The sequence below is a fragment of the Oncorhynchus kisutch genome, unplaced genomic scaffold (assembly GCF_002021735.2).
Source record: "Oncorhynchus kisutch isolate 150728-3 unplaced genomic scaffold, Okis_V2 Okis05a-Okis16b_hom, whole genome shotgun sequence".
NCBI lineage: Eukaryota > Metazoa > Chordata > Actinopteri > Salmoniformes > Salmonidae > Oncorhynchus > Oncorhynchus kisutch.
Window position 1 is genome coordinate 923,771 of NW_022261982.1, and position 12,956 is coordinate 936,726.

The 12,956-nt window shown below is 45.0% G+C and overlaps 1 pseudogene across 1 annotated transcript; it reads left to right on the forward strand.

The window, feature by feature from the left end:
- Positions 1 to 8,749: 8,749 nt before the first annotated feature.
- LOC109876784 (E3 ubiquitin-protein ligase TRIM63 pseudogene) lies at positions 8,750 to 10,593 on the forward strand (annotated as a pseudogene). The gene has a single exon (XR_002253062.2). The product of XR_002253062.2 is annotated as an E3 ubiquitin-protein ligase TRIM63 pseudogene (transcript).
- Positions 10,594 to 12,956: the final 2,363 nt, after the last annotated feature.

A 12,956-nucleotide genomic window follows, 5' to 3' on the forward strand; every position in this document is an offset into this window, starting at 1 on the left:
CAGTCAGCCAGTCAGTCACTCAGTCACTCAGTCAGCCAGTCACTCACTCAGTCAGTCAGTCAGTCAGTCAGTCAGTCACTCACTCACTCAGTCAGTCAGTCACTCAGTCAGCCAGTCAGCCAGTCAGCCAGTCAGCCAGTCAGTCACTCAGTCAGCCAGTCAGTCAGTCACTCAGTCAGTCAGTCAGTCAGTCAGCCAGTCACTCAGTCACTCAGTCAGTCAGTCAGTCAGCCAGTCACTCAGTCAGTCAGTCAGTCAGTCAGTCAGCCAGTCACTCAGTCAGTCAGTCAGTCAGTCAGCCAGTCACTCAGTCAGTCAGTCAGTCAATGCTGATCTTCTTTGCTCTGTGTACTATCTGCTTCAGTATATTACCCAAAACCCACCCGTCTTTCAGCATCACCGCTGAGAAAAGAGAGGAGCCCCATGAGAACAGGCAACATGGCGGACAGATGCAAATATCCCTTTGATTTACCAGTTCAACATGTTTGAGCATTAATTCCATTAGTCGAGGATACAGCATGATTGTCTAATCTCTTGTGTGCCCAGCGGTGGATCCTGTGTGACTCTGCCTGGTGGACGTTAAGGCACAAAATCATTTATAGTCAAACTGCCTCCACACATCATGTTCTGTGTGACTCTGCCTGGTGGACGTTAAGGCACAAAATCATTTATAGTCAAACCGCCTCCACACATCATGTTCTGTGTGACTCTGCCTGATGGATGTTAAGGCACAAAATCATTTATAGTCAAACCGCCTCCACACATCATGTTCTGTGTGACTCTGCCTGATGGACGTTAAGGCACAAAATCATTTATAGTCAAACTGCCTCCACACATCATGTTCTGTGTGACTCTGCCTGATGGACGTTAAGGCACAAAATCATTTATAGTCAAACTGCCTCCACACATCATGTTCTGTGTGACTCTGCCTGATGGACGTTAAGGCACAAAATCATTTATAGTCAAACTGCCTCCACACATCATGTTCTGTGTGACTCTGCCTGATGGATGTTAAGGCACAAAATCATTTATAGTCAAACCGCCTCCACACATCATGTTCTGTGTGACTCTGCCTGATGGATGTTAAGGCACAACATAATTTATAGTCAAACCGCCTCCACACATCATGTTCTGTGTGACTCTGCCTGATGGATGTTAAGGCACAACATAATTTATAGTCAGACCGCCTCCACACATCATGTTCTGTGTGACTCTGCCTGATGGATGTTAAGGCACAACATAATTTATAGTCAGACCGCCTCCACACATCATGTTCTGTGTGACTCGGACGGTTTCTTTACCTACTTTCCAAAACATGTCATATGGAAAATCTTCAACAATACAATAGTCTTCTGTTTTTAAAGGCTGGAGAAGAAAATCCTGCAGTATCTTTTCAGATGGTGTTTTGTTCTCAAGGCCCCTAGGATGCTTATAGGAGGAGATCCCACAATCTGAACAGATCTTTTTTTTTTTTAAAGAGGCCCTCTGACTTAAAACACTTGAAGCCACAGAGCCGTCTGAGGTATACAGACTCAAACAGAGACAGCAGTTTAGGGCCAGGCGACACAGCAGTATGTGAGAGGAGGAAGTACCAGTGAGCTCTATCTATTAAGCCAAACATCCTTTCATCTCTAAATGGATCAACGCTGTTTCTGGAGTGCGATGGACATGCCATTATGGTCTATATATATTTGTCTGTGTATCAAAATAAAAAGAAGGGAGAAAGAGGACAGGCATGGGGATGAATGATGCTGTAAACTTACACACAATAAATTAACACAATAAAAATCCCAGTGAGAGCCTGGTAAAACCATGGTTGAGTCCTCAATCAAAGTTGAGAGATCTAGGCTGGCATCACTCTGGCGCCAGGGAGGCCCCTGGATGGAAACTCCATTCCCGGGGACTGAGGGGACGCCAGTGGCTCCAGGCGGGCACAGTGTGGGCCAGGGCCTCACAAGCAGGGGTGAGGGCTCACACGCTGGGGCTGGCACAGTAAACAATGACACTACTAGGCAACCACATTCTCACGCCTTCCGCCCAGCCAGGCAGGCAGGCAGGCAGAGTAGGGGCATGGGAATAATAGCTGGACTGGGCAACCTGGACTCAGGGGTAGACATAACATAGTAAATGTAAATCCAGTCACTTATTTGTGACTGTCCATCATCCATTTTGTATGATCTGTTACTTTTACAATTCATATGATATGTTATGAATTCCAATGTGTTGTGGCTAACATTAATTAGGGCTCATGGTTCCACCTGTCACCAGAGGATGGCAGAGACCGTCCTAGAGACATTAACGCCACTCAGGTGTGTCCAATTTACTCATTATGAATTCCCTGTGTTTTCTGTTGTCCTTTGCAGAAGCTTGAAATGTTTCCTGAGTGAGTTTTCGAGACTTAGTGTTTGCTTTTTTCCCCTTTCCAGTGTACTGTGAAATATTATGTTTATCCTTAAATACTGATTACTCATCTGGACTCTTTGCACCTGGGTCTAACCTTACCACGTCACATTAGGAGGCTAGGTGGCTAACGTTAGCTAGGTGGCCTAACGTTAGCTAGGTGGCTAACGTTAACTAGGTGGCCTAACGTTAGCTAGGTGGCCTAACGTTAGCTAGGTGGCTAACGTTAGCTAGGTGGCTAACATTAGCTAGGCTAGGAGTTAGGGTTAGGGTTAAGGTCAGGAGTTAGGTTAAGCGTTAAGGTTAGGGTTAGGGGAAGGGTTAGCTAACATGCTAAGTAGTTGCAAAGTAGCTAAAAAGTAGTAAGTTGTTGCAAAGTTGCTAATTAGCTAAAGTTAGCTAATCTCAACCGAGATCAGATTTGAACACGCAACCTCTGGGTTTCTAGATGTTCGCGTAATATGCCTACCTATTCACCCTGACCAACCACCCTACTTTTGTTTTAGCCTTTAGCCTTCTTAAGTAACCTTCTGTCTTATGTAACCATATCAAACGTAACACATCAATTTTGAGTGTTTACTATGTTACGTCTAGTTTATGAGACCAGGCTGGACTGGGAGTACTCCTTCATGTTCAGTATTTTTTAGAGCCAACTTCAATGCTCTAGAAGTGTTTAACCTGGAAACAAACCACCACTGAATAAAAAAACCTGTTTATTTTGACAGCTAGTCTAGTAAATAAAGGATGTTGCTGAAAAGATTAGATAGGGGCTCCCTCAAAGACCTTGGAGGGTTGTGACCTAACATTGTGTCATGAGCGTTATGTAATGCCCAAAGGACATTTTCAAGCAGACAGAACTGAAAGTCATCTTCAATAGTCCAGAAGCTTTTTATGATTCAAGTGTGAGTCCTGCAAACATGAAACTCGTCAGGATTGAGGTACAAGAACCACCGTATTCCTTCTGAAGGGATTACTGAGCCATGAAGGTTGGTAGAGAGATCACTACTAATTGGAGCCTCCTTAACCCCTGTTGGGTTGGGAGTCAACTATTTGTCTTTTAACTGTCTAATGAATATACACATTTATTTGGGAGATTCATGATTCAACTGACTTCAGCTGAAATGGGAGCTGTAGTGTAATATTCCATGGAAACAAACCCTTCTGTTTGAAGACATCTGAAAGAGTAACTGCTGTGACAAGATTCTACAGTATGTTGTGTCTTCTCTGGGAAATAAAACAACCATTTCTCAATAAGTAACGCAACAACAAATAACACTCTGTTGCTACGTCTGTTGGGTATCAAGATAGCATCTAAAAATTATTTTTTAAATGATCTTCGTAATGACGTAAGATTTTAGTACTGCCAAATACACACTCCATCCACCCTCCATCATGAATGTCATACCAATTTGATAAATGAACACCAAAGCCATGTTAAAATAACATAACATGTACATTTGTCCAAAGGCAAGAGAGAAAGGTCAGGCTAGAGAAGGAAGCTGACCTTTAGCCTGACTGGTGTGAGAACAGAGAGATAAGACTTTAGCCCTCTTCTCTCCATGACCATGGTCTGTGGGAATGGCCACAGTAAGATCACATCCCTGCATTGTCCTCTACCACACAATACACACACACACACACAGACACACACACACACACACAGACACACACAGACACACACACACACACACACACACACACACACACACACACACACACACACACACACACACACACACACACACACACACACACACACACACACACACACACATACACACACACACACACACACACACACATACACACACACACATACACACACACATACACACACACACACACACACACACACACACACACACGCCAGGTCGCAGTTGTAAATGCGAACTTGTTCTCAACTGGCGTACCTTGTTAAATAAAGGTGAAATAAATCTAAATGAAACACAGTCGGTAGAAGGACTTTGGTGAAAGGGCAGTCTACTGTCAGGGCCGTATACACAAAGTGTCCATATAATATTATTCATTATGATCTAAAAGGCTAAACTGATCCTAGATCAGCACTCTGAGATGGTTTGTGGACAAGGGCCCAAGTTTCCACGTTTCAATCACTTCTATTTCTCTTGATGAGTGGCAACGTTGATGTTCTCCTCTTCTCTCTCCCTATATCCCATTATAAAACCAAAATGGAAACATTCTGACATGTATATTAATTGACCGTGGGAAAACCACTGAGAACAGAGCTGAACAGAACAAAACAGGGTAGGACCCTCAGAATGGCATAATGTCTCAAAGTGGACCTTGATTTCCAGGGAATTAAACACAGTCTCAGAGACAGAAAGGGTGTTTAAACAAGATGGCGGGCTAAGGCTGACCTTTCCTGCTGCCTACTTCCTGTTCCTGCCCATATTGGCAGTCCTGTGCCTGGGCTGTGGCCTAGGATCCTGTTCCTGCCCATATTGGCAGTCCTGTGCCTGGGCTGTGGCCTAGGATCTTAATTTGATCCAGTTTGCTACAGCAGGAAAATGATCTTGCCTCAACAGGAAATGTGAATTATTATGTGAATTACAATTAATGGACATTCTTTGTAGGGGCTGATACATTTTTCATGAGGGCGAATCAAGTCTGACATTTTAAAGTGGAAATCACAAACTTTAGAATCTTTTTCAAACCTCAAAATACACTATAGGTTTGCATTTCCTTCTGTACAGGAAAATTCTCAAAACAAAAATGTGATCAAATTAAGATCCTCCACCAGTAGGTCCTAGGCCTCCTTCAGCCACTTAACCTCCCCACGTCAGTCCCCATCATTGTGTTTCCATACACAACAGCACAATGGATCATTCATTTTGGCAGGGCTCTGACACGGCGATGGGACAGCTGATATGTATCTGAGTGGCACCACAGAGGAAACATACATTTGATTGTTTATCTTTGATTGTCACAAGAACACAAACATTCTCTCAGCTTACTCAGTCTCATTGGATATGTCATTGTGCCATAGGGGGGAAACAAATTCATTTAGTTTCTAAACAACTGACATTTAAGGGTGTGTTTGTGCATATGTCTGTGTGGAAAGAGTAGTCAGTCTCTCAAACCCAGTCACGCATCATGCCAGTAAGGCGGTCAATGCTACAACTTGTCTCATCAGATAAATAAATGGTAAGGTTCGCCATCTAGTGGTTCGTTTCATGACTGACTATTTACCTTGGTAACCCGGTACACACTGATGATGTCATAGAAGAGTTGACACAATGTTTTTAGCAATGTGTACATAAGGCTCTCATGACACACTGTTAAAGCAACTGTCAACTAATCGAGTAGTTGTCCACCACATTCAACAGTTGGTCCTGGGTTCCCAGATAAAACAAATAGAATTCAGTGATAAAGTGATCAACAAGAAACAGAAAATCAACAAACACAAACAACAACAACATGCATATTACATAACCACATTCTCGGTCTAGCCTGGAGTTTGCTCTGTTTCATGCATATACGTTTGGATTCCAGGCTAGGGTTTCATTATTAGTGCCAGTCAGTGGAGGCTGGTGGGAGGAGCTATAGGAGGACAGACTCATTGTAATGGATAGAATGGAATAAATGGAATGGAGTCAAGCATGTGGTTTCCAAACTTTTGATGTGTTTGATACCGTTCCATGTATTCCATTCCAGCCATTACAATGAGCACGTCCTCCCGTAGCTCCTCCCTCCCTCATCCACTGGTGCCAGTGGCCTTGGCCTGTGATGCGCCTGCTGACATTTTGAGGAGTGTGACCCTTCACCCCGCCACTGGTCTCCTGGAACCACACATGTATATCTCTCTCTGGAGGACACTGTCTGTCTACCCTGTCTGCTCCCTTCCCCCTGTCCCATAGCACCACCCACTGCAGGACCAGGCAGCACATGACTCTGTCTCACAACATTACTGGAAGGGCTGGGACAGGCAGGTTCAGAGAAGTCTTGCATCACCACAACCTCATGTGTTTGTTGTGGTACTCTAGGGATGCTGGAGTGGTCAGTTACATGGCTGTTGATATACTCAAACTGTGAATGTATATTTTATGAGTGTTTTCTGGGGTGAACAGATGAAAGGATGGATGATCTATTCATGATTCAAAATCAAATGTTGTGTACTAGAAAGCACCATTCAGTGATGATATCATTATACACAAGATAATAAGGAAGGTGTGATATCCGGCACAGCATCCACAGGTGAGCTATCTGGGCTACAGGTGAGCTATCTGGGCTACAGGTGAGCTATCTGGGCTACAGGTGAGCTATCTGGGATACAGGTGAACTATCTGGGCTACAGGTGAGCTATCTGGGCTACAGGTGAACTATCTGGGCTACAGGTGAACTATCTGGGCTACAGGTTAGCTATCTGGGCTACAGGTGAGCTATCTGGGCTACAGGTGAACTATCTGGGCTACAGGGGAACTATCTGGGCTACAGGTGAACTATCTGGGCTACAGGTGAGCTATCTGGGCTACAGGTGAGCTATCTGGGCTACAGGTGAGCTATCTGGGCTACAGGTGAGCTATCTGGGCTACAGGTGAACTATCTGGGCTACAGGGGAACTATCTGGGCTACAGGGGAACTATCTGGGCTACAGGTGAACTATCTGGGCTACAGGTGAGCTATCTGGGCTACAGGTGGACTATCTGGGCTACAGGTGAGCTATCTGGGCTACAGGTGAACTATCTGGGCTACAGGTGAACTATCTGGGCTACAGGTGAACTATCTGGGCTACAGGTGAACTATCTGGGCTACAGGTGAGCTATCTGGGCTACAGGTGAACTATCTGGGCTACAGGTGAACTATCTGGGCTACAGGTGAACTATCTGGGCTACAGGTCAGCTATCTGGGCTACAGGTGAACTAAACTACTGTACCTGTGAACCAGTGTAGATAGAGATGACAGTCAGTATACTGTGTGTCTGTCCTAAACTACAGTAACTGTGAACCAGTGCAGGTAGAGATGACAGTCAGTATACTGTGTGTCTGTCCTAAACTACAGTAACTGTGAACCAGTGCAGGTAGAGATGACAATCAGTATACTGTGTGTCTGTCCTGAACTACAGTACCTGTGAACCAGTGCAGGTAGAGATGACAGTCAGTATACTGTGTGTCTGTCCTAAACTACAGACGATCGGCCCCATCTTCTTCTCTAAGCCATATCCAGCATGTTGACATGATTACACCCACGTGGCTAATGTCCCCCTACACCTCCAACGTGTCACAACCTGACACAACACCCCTCCACGGTGGAAATGTTTGGGATGCCACCCCTGCAACCAAGCCCATGTGCATGAGTACACCCCCCTGTGTACAGCACCTGTTATTTTGTTGTTGCTGGTTTTCAGAGCGGCTCAATGAGTACCATGGATGTTCTTTGTTGTGGTGTGTGATGTGGACAGTGTTGCACAAGCTGCTGTGATCGCCCGGACTGGGTCGACCGTGTCCTGCTGGGGTGTCGATGAGGGCACATAACTTAATGTTTACAACCCCCAAACTTTCCAGAGTTGTGCAACACACACACACAGTCTGTCTTTTAGGCTATGCAGGGGTACAGGGTAAAGGAAGAGGGGGAGGGGAACCTGGCAGAGGATAAGACATGACATTCTATTTCTATAGTGTGTACTACCAGCTCAGTCACTCTTCTCTGTAGACATATAGTAGAGCAATATGGCACATTCTACCTGCTCTATTACAAACTATGTGGATTCTACAACTTGTGTTCATTCTATTTCTACGTTGTTTACTCTGTCAAATCTGCATTTCTTTCTGTCAGCCATGGATTAGATTTACAGTCTGCTGGAGCATCTTCAAGGAAACCAGCATGTTTACAATTTCTGTGCATAACGCCAGAATGTGGACATGTTTATGTTATCACTAATCTCCATTAACCCAGAAACTAAAATCTTGCATAATTTGGTCAGATGCTTATTTTTATGTTTACGTAGTCTGTCCACGAGAGATGAATTTATAACATACCTAATGTCTGGCTATGAGAAGGCATATGCATTACGTCTGACCTATTTCTGCAGAGGCCGAAAGGGGTCAATCAAAGATGTAAACAGATGTGAACGACCCTAATCGTGTCTTGTGGTGTGGTGGGTGACGAGACCTGTTGTTATTGGGGGTTGTTTGGCCAGTTGTCTATTGATTTAGCCCCTCCCACAGAAAGAGAGAGAGGGGAGTGCAGGACGGGGGGTGTTGCTAAGTATGACATGTGCCGGGGCCAGAAGGGTTTGAGCTTTGCAAACAAGCAAAGGGTGGGACCCGTGCCTCAGACCGCGTGGAGGCTCGGGTGTCACGGCCAGCCCAGCAGTATAAATTGTCAGCTGTGGCCGGAGAGTGGCTAGATCAAAATAAACCAAGTGGAGAAAGCAGTCACCATACCAGACTGCAATAGAAGGAGAGACAGACAGAGAAAGAGCCACACCACCTAAGACAAAGCGCCTAGGCCTCCCACTCAGAACTTTAAGGACTTATACCTTGTGAGAACAGAGAAACACATCTATCCAGACATGGATATCCAGACCGGCCAGGTGACGCACCAGCCCAGCCCCAGGGAGAGCCTGGAGAGCCAGCTGAGCTGCCCCATCTGCCTGGAGATGTTCCAGAAGCCCGTAGTCATCCTGCCCTGCCAACACAACCTGTGCCGCGGCTGCGCCAGCGACCTCTACGACTCCCGCAACCCTTACCACTACTCCGGGGGCATCTTCCGCTGCCCCACCTGCCGCTTCGAGGTCGTCCTGGACCGCCACGGCGTCTACGGCCTGCAGAGGAACCTGCTAGTGGAGAACATCATTGATATCTACAAGCAGCAGCCGGAGAGCGGAGGCGGAGAAGTAGGAAGTAACGTTGCAGACCCACCGCTGAAGGACAAAGACACCAAGGAGCCCATGTGTACGGAGCACGAGGACGAGCGCATCAATATTTACTGTGTGACCTGCCAGACGCCCACCTGCTCCATGTGCAAAGTGTTCGGCCAGCACAAGGACTGTGAGGTGTCACCCCTGCAGAGCATCTACGATACCCAGAAGGCCGAGCTGCGGAACGCCGTAGATCTCCTTGCGGCGGGTAACAGCTGTGTCCAGGCCGTGATGGCTCAGATGGAGGACACATGCAAGAGCATCGAGGAGAACAGCCAGCTTCAGAAGAGACGTCTGGGGGAGAGCTTCGACTTGCTCTACGCCATCCTGGAGGAACGTAAGGGCCAGCTCCTGGAAAAGATCACCCAGGAGGAGGAGAGGAAGCTGGGGTTGCTGAGGTCCCTGGTGGAGAGGTACACGGAGCAGCTCCAGGCTAGTATCAACCTAAAGGAGAAGGCGGCCCAGACCATGGAGAAGGGCAATGCAGCCGAGTTCCTGATTAGTGGGAAGGAGCTCATCGCACAGGCCAAAGAGGCAGCTAAAGGCTCCAACTTAGAGAGGCCCGAGCCTGGGTTCGAGAACATGGAGCACCTTACACTGTGCACAGAAGACGTGGAGGTCATCTTGTACCAAATGGGCTTTGGACTGGGGGATGATGATGATAATGATGATGTGGTGACAGAGGAAGAAGAAGGGGAGGAGGAAGAAGAAGAGGAGGAAGAAGAGGAGGAATAGTAAAAACTCTAACTCAAGACTGTATTAGAAGTACTGTATTATTGCAGTTGAGGAGAGGTTTGGGCTAAGAGATAAGGATTGGTTTGATGAACAAGCTGCTTTTTAGAAAGAGTAACTAGTTATTTATCAACTAGTTATAACTAGGATATTCACTGTGGTGAATACACAATTTAGAGCCAAGGTGGAAAGTGCAATTCTGAAAAGTAGTTTTTTTTCACTAACAAAACGCAACATTTTGTTTAGACTTATTCTTTTTTTTATACTTTTGTATTTCTACGTGTTTATACTGTACTGTTTTTTGATATCTACTGAAATAGATATCTCATGGAAATAATTACGTTTACACTTGAACTCTTTTCACATAATGTACATGGCTCAAGTCTAGACTAGATTGAAAAAAGAAAAAAGAAAAATATAGCAAAGCATTATTCATGTTGTGTATAATATATCGTTGTCTGTCAAACTATTGAAAACTTGAATTGCTGCAAAATGCACTTAATTCACTTGGTGTTTTTTTTTAACACAACTGTAATTTTTCTAATGTAATTGACAGTTTAAAGAAATAAAGTGTTGTGAAATACTTTTCTCGTCCTGTCAATATCCCACACACCTCACCGACAGGGCTTTATTTAGACCTACACATTTACATGGCTCATCAATTTAGACCGTAGCCTTACTTAGTGTTCTTGCTAGTGAAAAATATGGTCTATTTTTACAGGGCTAGAATGGGAGAGGTGGTGAAGGGCCTTAAAGGTCTGGAATAGATCAGTGTAGCAGGGTGGGTAGAGGATTGGTGGGGGTCTCATGTTTCCCTCCCTGACCTAGCCTCTTTTCCACTTGTCTTTATCATTCCAGTTGCTGTCTGACTCTGTCTGGTATGCCTATAGGTCAGAGGTCAAGCCTGATACCATTATCGGACATGAATGGAAAATAAAAGGGGTAGCAGCAGCACTTCACACAAACGGTCTGCGAGTCGAGACCACTTTGACCAGGGGTTATTTCTGATGGACAACGTACATGTTAAGCTGGTCACATGAATCCTTTGGTACATGCTCTGCATGCTAGTGCGATGACAATGCATTGAGTCAATAGGAGATGTTTGTGGTTTCGAAGCAATGTACTGTAATCCGTTATCACTGTGGATCCTCTTCTGCAGATCGCCTATCATTTGAAGTCATCGTTTTATAGACAATGTTTAATCCATTCGCCATTCAACACCAACGACACATTTCTCTACAGTACAATTCCCAGCGTGTGAATAGACTTGTGGGTCGTTCCATTTGATTTCAATCCCTTTTTGACCACATCCCTTTAGTTTTGGATGTAACTTCCCAGACATATTTACCCCTGTTAGAAGTGTCAGAAAGGGACTTTTTGAACCAGAATGACTCAACATTTAGGAGATAGAGGTGCTTGAAGTTGAGCCATTTTGCAGACGCCTCCCTACCATGAGACATCCATGTCTATATTCTAGAGTCTACTGTGTCTCAACCGATGACTGGAACAACACAAACACATCAGATGACGTAAAATAGGATCTGAGCTACAACATATGTGAAAATGAAAAGAATCTGAGTTTACGTGTTTTTAGATATTTGATGTTAAAGGAAAAATCATTTTAATAAAAACATTGTTTTTTAAAGAAAAAATAAATAAAATTGACAACCCTGTTTGTAAGATTTTAAATGATATTAAACTCAACGGTTTATATTTTCCAGTGATGAAGACATGGATGTCTCATGGCAGGGTGGAGTATGAGACATGGGTCAACTTTGAGCACCTCTTATCTCCTAAATGCTTTGGCATTCAGGTCTGAAAGTTGCAAATATGTAGAGAAAATTGAGTCAAAAAGGGTGCAGTCAAAAAGTGATTGAAATCAAATGGAACGACCCTTTTATGTAAGTAGCTTACATCAACATCAACAGCAGTGACACTATGTGGAACTAAAGCCTGTATCACCATTCATTTCTCTGACGTTGGTAGGGCTGTATCTTTATGGGAACGACCTGACTGCCCTCTGCTCTGGAGCCATCCATCTGACTGCTCTCAGCCTCTCACTGACCACATGGTGCTGGTGAAGAACTGATAAAGACAGTCAACAGGCTGTCAGGCTGCACTCACTGAGAGAGCACAGAAACCTCACCACCACTCACTGAGAGAGCACAGAAACCTCACCACCACTCACTGAGAGAGCACAGAAACCTCACCACCACTCACTAAGAGAGCACAGAAACCTCACCACCACTCACTGAGAGAGCACAGAAACCTCACCACCACTCACTGAGAGAGCACAGAAACCTCACCACCACTCACTGAGAGAGCACAGAAACCTCACCACCACTCACTGAGAGAGCACAGAAACCTCACCACCACTCACTGAGAGAGCACAGAAACCTCACCACCACTCACTAAGAGAGCACAGAAACCTCACCACCACCACCACCACCACCACAATCACTCTACTCTACCATGCAGCTACCGAGCCAGGAGGCACACAGTGTTATGTAGGGAACCAAATATTTTGTGTGTTGCCGCTGGCTAGCAGTTTATGTTAAATGTCTGTCACCAGAGACTATGTACGGTTAGTTATGTCCTAGAATGAGACACAGGAAAGGTAAGCTACTGTAAAACAACCCATACTGTCCTACCATATTAGACTGCAGGCTACTGTAAAACAACCCATACTGTTCTGCCGTATTAGATGGCAGGCTACTGCAAAACAACCCATACTGTACTGCCATATTAGACTGCAGGCTACTGTAAAACAACCCATACTGTTCTACCGTATTAGATGGCAGGCCACTGTAAAACAACCCATAATGTACTGCCTATATTAGACGGCAGGCTACTGTTAAACAACCCATAATGTACTGCCTATATTAGACAGTAGGCTACTGTAAAGCAACCCATACTGTAATACAGTATCATATGTAGGCTACTTAAT